General features: G+C 40.6%; 1 long non-coding RNA gene across 1 annotated transcript; it reads left to right on the forward strand.

Annotated features, from left to right (window-relative positions):
- The first annotated feature begins 2,967 nt into the window (after window positions 1-2,967).
- Window positions 2,968-6,051, forward strand: LOC134098029 (uncharacterized). Its single transcript, XR_009940987.1, has 3 exons — window positions 2,968-3,055; window positions 3,884-3,956; window positions 6,001-6,051. It is a non-coding gene; the product is annotated as an uncharacterized LOC134098029 (long non-coding RNA).
- The last annotated feature ends 2,920 nt before the right edge of the window (window positions 6,052-8,971 follow it).

Consider the following 8,971-nt stretch of genomic DNA (forward strand, 5'->3'; position numbering starts at 1 on the left):
TTGGCAATGCTTCTTCCTCTTCGGTTATCTCTTGTCGCATCAAGTCTATCAAAAACAGTGTTTGCTCACGTGTAAATACATGCCCTGCTGTCGCTGATCCTGCTGCTGATGGCCCTGCTGCCACTGATCCTGCTGCTGATGGCCCTGCTGCCACTGATCCTGCTGCTGATGGCCCTGCTGTTGCTGACACTGCAATAGAATGTTAAAATGATCGTTAAAACATAACTATAAGCTGTGCAAGTAAACCCAGTGTTAGTGTGTCTAGCTGGGTGGAAAGTTGGTCAAGGTTGACAGACATTTTCTGCCAAACTTTTACTATTCAAGGTCAAGGTCAAGGTCAAGGTTAAATTTATTGCCATATAGTGAAGATACACAATAGGAATGTTTTACAGCCAATTCACGTATGAATATGGTTGACAGCAACAGACATACAATAGACATAGACATGACAATAATGACAATAGAAGCTGAGGTATTAATGTTGAAAGTGCTGATGATATGCAGGCAGAGAGCAGTTAAGTAAAGTGCAGTGGACAACAGTAAAGGTGCAAAACAGTGCGTCAGTGCATTCAGTCCTATAGAGAGTTCGAACTGTGATTGAAAAGCCTGGCAGCTGTAGGGAAGAAGCTCAGGCGATGCCTGGACTTCACTGCTCTCGGGAGCCGTAGCCTTCTCCCAGAGGGGAGCATTTGGAAGAGGGCGGAGCCTGGATGTAAAGGGTCCTCCATGATCTTTTTTGCCCTCTTCAATGCCCTGGTGTTGTGGAGTAACTCCAGGCTGGGTAGGGTGGTGCCAATCACCCTCTCAGCTGTGCGGATCACACGCTGCAGTTTAGCCTTGTCCTTGGCTACTGCAGCGGGGAACCATGTGATGATGGACTGTGTGATGATGGATTCGATGATGGTTGTGTAGAACTGGGCTATTATGAGACCTTGTGGTTGAAGTCGAATAACCCTGCCTTATTCAACTTACCTGGCATGCACACCTCGACTCTCACATTCAGCCCCTCATCCAGGAAATACAACCCAGGTCTCTCTGAAGAGGTGTAGAGAGGGACACCAAGACATTGTGTCCTCTGGCTGTCCACAAACAGATGGCCATTAAGATCTGCAAAAACTATATAAGGGGGTGTGGAAGGGAGTGGGAGTGCTGATTTAGACATTAGAAAGCCACAGAACTGAATTTGCACGTTTCTTGCATCATTCAAAACAGATTTAGACAAAGAAAGTTAGGAAGGGCACTATTCATTTGACCTATTATCTAATCTAATGTAAATCACGCAGAAATTGTTGCAATTATCTTTGTAATGACTCAAAAACCTAAGACCAAATTCTCTGGACCAACCTTTGAACCGTTCACTCGAAAAAAAAAAAAACTATTCAAAATGTACATGCTCCCCTGCAACCAAGTCCGTGATGATTCTGACGAAATTATTTATACATCTTACATTTCCAATAGCATGTAAGCATTCAACTGCTGCTCCAAAACATTTTATCAACTTCATGTACGTTGAATTGATGGGTCACCATGACAAAACATTTGCAATGTCTAAATGTGTTCACTTCACTAGCAGCTAGCTACTGCTACATGAGTGAGGAAGACGATAGCCCGCGTTTTTTCCCTTTTGATTGTAAAGTGCTAGCAGTTACCTTACCAATGACATGTTTTTTTTTTTTATTATTATTTTCAAAACAGTTCAGAAAACGCAAATATCGCATATATAACCGTTTACTGAAAACTAGTTCCCAATAGCCCTCAGGAAATGTATGTTCATAAACGAGACGCACTTGAGGTGTTGGTGGAGTGGGGAGCTTGCGCTTGCAACTATCGTTAGCTGCATTGCTACTAGTTAATACTGTCCACAGATAATGCCTAATGCCTCAGATAGCTGCTAGCAAGCTAAAAAGCTTTCTAGTGATGGTCATGAGGGAAATCATTTAGCTAACACACAAGACCCTGGCCGTTTCACCTCATAATCGATTTTCCAAAGTTAGCTAGCTAGCTAGAACAGGGTTCCTGGCTCGGTGCACGACATACGCTTTAAAGTTTGTGGTTAACGGTTCAGAAACAAACATTACTTTCACATTACTGTTGCAACATACTGATTCATTTATAATTTATCTCTACAGTTAACAGAAATAGCAGGTTCATAACTTACCTCTTGCCGAAAATTCCTCCATCTGCTGCTCATTGACCTAAAAGCTGCTGCTTCTGTAAAAGCGAGAGAAAGTCTGAGGTAAAAGAGAGCTGAGCGCGCTGTGCCTGTGCTGAGGGCGGTAATCGCCGAATGATGCAATAATGCAATAACGTTCTTCTGGGAGCTCTCCCAAAGTTCAGATTTCAAGGTGGGAGGTCCGAGATGAGACGTTCGATCAGACGTGACGTCGCCTACCGTAACAATAGAGTTCTGTAGAATCCTCCGACATCCGAGATGCCCGTGAACGCACTAAGGCCTATTCATACCTCCGGAGCCGGACGAAATTTGCCGGTCCGGTACAAACGTTGCCTCCAGAGCTAGCCTTCATACCTCCGTCCGTTTTTACCGTTTTTGTGGATGTGACGCGATACATCCTCTAGGGGGCAGACATAATGTCCACACTGAAGTTCAGTTCGTTTTATGATATCTAGGCATACAGAGGCACGTCAAGTTTATTGCCATCCAACAGTTAATGTTAACTAAACCTGACAACAAACCATCACGACTTTTGGCTTTGGCAACCTAACGTTAATAGACAGCAGTTAACAGCCACAATCTCCGTTTAGCCAGATAACCTTTGGTTAGCCCGCTAACGTCAAATTGCCAGTGCTAGCAAGTTTGGTAATTTATGTTATGTGTGATACCACCGCATAGACCTAAAAGAAATGGACAAACAGACTCCGTCGTTCTCAATGAGAGGGGGCTGAAACAAAAAATCGTTTCCTGTTCATCGTACTGCGCAGACTCAAACTCATTTTGTGACGTTGACCGCCCTGAACATTGCTGTAACTCGTCTGATAGATGTTCATACAGATATTTTGCCATTCGACCTCGACTGACTGCGATTTCTTGGATCTTGTAAGTACAATCTGATTCTTTTTAAAACATATTTTTAGTCTTTGTCTGAATCACTCATTTCTTGCAAAATGGTATTTCTGTACTGTTAAGTCGATGATCACGTTTTTAAAAACCTAGCAGCTACATCGAATAGAAGCGACTCGCTAAAGTCTAGCTATGGCTAAAGTCTGAAGTGGATAGCAAAAGAAAACCGTTAGAGGCAGACAGGCTAACTTTTTACTGTTCATTATAGTTTCACTAACGTCAATCGTAATGTCGACCGTCAGTATTTATCAGTATTTATCAGTAGATTGTAAATTATTAGAAGTGTTATATCCTTTAGTAGTGTTTGTACTCTAGGCGCCAGTTAGCATGTAACAGCATGTGAATGAATGAACTGGCCACACTAGCATGGTGCATTTATACCTGACGATCTCTTTCAAGACATTTGAATAAAAAACGGACATCATGGTTAGTATTTATAGGGTCTGTACATGTGGTCCCTAGCCTGGTTTGTCTGAGAATTAAGTAGAAATATCCTTTAGAAGTGTTTGTACTTTAGGCGCTAGTTAGCATGTAACAGCATCTGAATGAATGAACTGACCACTACTGTATGGTGCATTTATACCTGACGATCTCTTTCAAGTCATTTAAATAAAACATGGATATCATGGTTAGTATTTGTAGAGTCTGTAAATGTGGTCCCTTGCTTGGTTTGTCTGAAAATTAAGTGGAAATATCCTTTAGAAGTGTTTGTACTTTAGGCGCTAGTTAGCATGTGCCAGGTGTCATACCATTGCAGTAATCATCTCACTAAACACGTCTTTTCATATCCAATCTGTTCAACAGAGTTTACCAGTCAGACCACTACACCTTTGCCAGCACCACCACCCAGCAAGCTTCATCAACTCCAGCCATGCCGGTAAATACATAATACAGTGCCTATTGACAGCCTACACACCCCTGTTCAAATGCCAGCCCAGATAGCAATTAGTCATTGAATCTACGTTAAATCAACATTACCTCGTCAACACTTGAATCATTGAATCAACATCGCACTGCAACGTTGATTCTACAACATTTTGCACCCTCTATTATCATTGAACCAACGTTGAAAGTGTAACTACAAATCAATAGAATTTCAATGCTGTTTCAATGAAAATTAATATTGAAACAACGTTGAAATTACAGCCCAAATAAAGATCAACGTGATTTCAATGGTATTTCAATTTATATTAAACCACAGTAAACCAGTATTAAGCAGGCAAAACATTGGCAAATTCATATCCTGCTTTATCTACAGCCAGGATAAATTAGGCTAGCCAGAAGCTTAGGCTGTAGGCTATGTCTGGTTTAGGCTACACAAGCTTGCACAAATAACCATGGACAACTTCTTATCAGTTTGAAAAGCAAGTGCATTTATTCATCCACTCTTAATTCAGAAATCCACGTGTGCTGTGCTTCACTGCCATCCATTCCGTATAGCATCCCTCCATACACCTCCCGGTTGCAGGTCGTCCACCATCCAGCTGCAGAGAGACGGCAGAAATAGAAGAAAAAAGTGACAAGTGTTAGAGAAATGTGTTCAACTGAAACTTAAGTGAAACATTTTGACAGCGATAGTAAATATTTTATGTAAATCATACGAATATAATAACTTACTGAAAATGTAGGTATGCCATGGACAACTTCTTCAGTTTGAAAGGCAAGTGCAATTTATTTATCCACTCTTCACTTAGAAATCCACGTGTGCTGTGCTTCACTGCCATCCATTCATCCATAAACCTCCCGGTTGCAGCTAGTCATCCTCCACCATCCAGCTGCAGTGAGAAGGCAGAAATAAAAGGGAAAAAGAGACAGTGTTAGAGATATGTGTTCAACTAAAACTGATGGCTACTTACAAGTGAACCTTAAGAATAATCATAGAATATAGAAGATGGTGTTAGCATCTCCGTTTTTTAAGTTAGACTCACGGAGTTGCATAGCTAGTTCGCAAACACGTTAACGTTAAGGACATCATCTTCAGCCTAACATTTTGACCGTAACGTAGCAAATATTTTATGTAAATCATACGAATAATAACTTACAGAGAACGTAAGTAGCTGCTAGGCCTAATTAAAAACTAGACTGCCGAGTAATGTTAATAACATTATGATGATGATCTGTCGTAACAAAGTAGGCTAGCTAGCCTAATATTTAGTTAAACAAGCATGAGTCTGTTTGTAGTAAGTCGTAGTAACGTTACTGTACAGTACGATGCAGAGAAACTGTGAACATTTGATGTAGCCTAGTAGCTGCTACAATTTCACAATGAAACATTAACGTTAGATAAATAAATGCTGCTTGCTTACCATTAGGAGCGGCGAACTTGAGAGAGTTGAACACCGTTGGTCTGACTGAACTGTTGCTCCCAATGATCTCCCGACCCGCAAACAGTTTAAACGTCGTCGCGCGGTCATCTATAAGCACTTTTCAATCACCACGTCAAGATTTTCCAGTCAATCATAAATCCACGACTTTTCAATGTCTTTTCGTGAACGCTATATCGATGCTCTATCGATTATGACAATATGAACTATAAACCAATGTTGTTTCAATGCATCTGTTATCAATGCTCTTGCACTGTCGGGTTTTTGTCAGGATTGTAATGCTGTTTCAATGTCGATTTACCATTGAGATTTCAATCTCAACCAAAATGATGATTTAGATGGAAAATCAACATCATATCAATGTCACCTTGCTATCTGGGAGTAGCTTGGTTCATTGTTAAATCCTGTTCTTAAATGTGTTATTGTGTTTTGGAAAGGTATTGCATTACATTACTCTTCACCTTTTGCTTTTGTAGTAGAAAACATGTTGATGGTAGTGAAAAGGTAGTAAATTCAGCTCAATTTTTTTGTATGAACCCTGCCATTGCAGTAATCATCTCACTAAATACGCCTTTTCATTTCTAATCTGTTCAACAGAGTTTACCAGTCAGACCTACACCTCCGTCAAATTCGCTCACAACGCTGCCAGCCTGCCAATAACACCCCAGCAAGGTAGAACTGCATTTTCATTAATCTGGCACCAATATCAAGGGAGAAACAAGCCATGAATGTCTGTCACAACTTCTTTGCATCTTTACTTTTTGTGTCATGCCAATTCCAATCTATTCCTTTTGATTCATAGATTTTTACAGACTTGTTCTGCAGCACTTCCGAACAATTGAGGAGGAGCTGGGGTAAAGCAGCAGGTGGCTGTGAACACATCTATGCTGTAGAAGCTAGGTGGTGGTGGTGTGGCGGATCTTGGCCTCGTGGAGGACAACAACAGGCCATTGAGTAATGTTGAGGACCTGGACGAGTTTGAGAGGCGGCTTGCATCCGATGCGGACCTGAAAAATCAACTGGTATGTCTGTTTTTTAAGTGTTTTGCCATGTGATTATTGTAGGCATAAAAGTCCTAGCCTGGCTCTCGTAATGAATGTGGCTCTGCCTTGCTTTAATGTGGACTTACTCACTGATTCAAAAATACTATTCAAATCACGGAATGGGTGTCGAGAAGTGAGACCATGTGAGTAGCCATTGTTATCTGAAACAACTGTCGCATTTCACTTCTCTTTTCCCTTCCCCACTACATTTTTGGGGAACAGACATCATATATTGAGAGCCACGTTATTCAACTCCTTGAGTGTTGTTAAACTTGAATCTCATTCCCAAGTGGAGCGTTGTGTGCTTGATACATGACATGTTGTCACTTTTTGTCATCATATATACCCTCTGTATTTGATGGTTGTGCATGAAATAGCAAAACAGCTTAAGCTGAAAACAGCTAAGATGTTTGACTGGAAGTTATGCCATTGTAATTTTGGTCTTTGTATTTCAGGTGAACATACTTGGGAGGGAAAACCACCGAGATGCTGTTAAGAGGATGCTGGGCCGGGCTTTGAGGAGGTCCCTGGCGCTCCAAATTAATTAGACTGGTGCAGCAGGAAAGGTGGCTTTTAAGTCCTTACACCTGAAGAGTGTGTTGCATATTAATATCATTATTAAAAATAATTTTAATAAATTGTTTAAGCATTTAGAAGAAATAAAGCATGTAAATGAGCATGTAAAAGAAATAAATAAACAAAATGTATTGAACCTAATACTATGTGTGGTGAGTCTGTGTGATAGTTGCTGAGGATAAATGTTTTTATATTGGATTATTAAATTACAGAATACATTTATAGGTTTCTCATCAGCAGGCACTGTCTTCACCTTAGTAAATTTGGTAACTTTGGTAAGCCCTGTAAATAATTGTAAATTGTTCTGATTGAGGGCAAATGGAAAGTGTTATAATGTATTATTGCTATATTTTAGTACATAATTTTAATTATTAAGGCCATAAATAAGGCCAATTAGAAGCTGGTGGGTAGTAAGCGGCAAAAGGGTGGCCCTTTATCTGGAGCCGCTTCTGAGCCGCCGGTGGACCGCTAGAGAACCGATGAGCAAAACTCCAGCGGGCCACTGGTGGGTACCGCCGTTGGACCGCCAACTCTGCCGCTGGTGGGCCGCCAGTGGGCCACTGACCTATTGCTATCTGGGTGTCTGTACTGTGACACAATATCAAAGCAACACACACAGATAAATAGTGACAGACACATTTTTGTTTTTTGGAGTTTTGAGAGGTTTTGGACACTTGAGAATGCCTAAATGCACCTATTAGGAATTGCTGTGTAGCACCTACAGTACATAGCCTACATCTATATGTCTGCTCCAAACGTTGTGCAGTAGGCTACCTCCCAAGACCATGATGAATCAGGAAATGCATGACCTGCACATACTGTAAACTCTACGACAGTAAACCTCAAAAACAATAGGCAACTTTTATTTTTTGTATATGATGTTGTGAAAAAGAAACTTCATGAAGTAAATAAAATCCTGAAGGTAAATCTATATCTTGGCCCATGTCATGTGTCTTTAATTTAAGCCCTGAGTGATCATTGTGCTGCCCGTGGAACTTGGCATAATGACGTTATTGTATAAAAACAAATCGTTCAAAATTTGTTCAAAATTTGGCAAGAATCTCCATCTGCATTAAGAGGTTAAAGGTAAGTGCAGTATTTCCGCAGTGGAGGCAACACACTACTGAATTTGTTATCACTTATTACTATTTATTAAGCTCTAGTAATAAATAAACAGTGATCAGTCATTAAAGTTAAACATTTATTTATGTAGCCTATGTATTTATTACGTTGAACATTCATTACATATCAAGCAGAGTAGAAGATATCAAGTCGTGTTCATGTTGAAAACTAGGCTACCACACATGATCATCTTCAAAACATTAATGGAGGAGAAAAAAGTTTGAGTCTTCTTTTCCAACGTTCGTTTTTAATATTAATATTATGTTGTCTTGCCTATAGGTAATGCTTTACCCTATCAAACAGTAGGCTACCGTGGGCTATACGATTTTTCACTGATCTTGTGAATGACTTTCCGTCATGGTTTTCGTGCAGGCTGGACTGAGCTCTAACACATAGCTCTAACAGCCAACACTGAACTTCTGATCCAGACATTACGGGAAATGTGACGTCGAACGTTAGCTTCCCTACAACCGACATGCTAAAATACTTCTTTACGGGAAACCAACGTAATATACGGGGAAACGGTGAATTAATTTTGACTTCGATACCCTATATAGAATACACAGAAGCTATAAGGGAGACAAAGGGCACATGTTACATGAAGTTATGGGATCGCAAAAATCTGAAAGTCTATGGCCGTCCAAGGGAGTTAGCAGAGTGTTGATCACCAGCTCATTTCGTGTTTCTACTTCCGGGAATATGCCTGCCCCCTTGTACCACCGTCCTCGACAAAATAGCAGACATAAATTTGCTTTTAAATGTCCAAATGTCTGTCTTCTTCGTCGATTTTCGCAAATGGTTGGCACTTGACTCTATACTGCCGCCGC

The sequence above is a fragment of the Sardina pilchardus genome, chromosome 12, assembly GCF_963854185.1.
Source record: "Sardina pilchardus chromosome 12, fSarPil1.1, whole genome shotgun sequence".
NCBI classification, from domain to species: Eukaryota; Metazoa; Chordata; class Actinopteri; order Clupeiformes; family Clupeidae; genus Sardina; species Sardina pilchardus.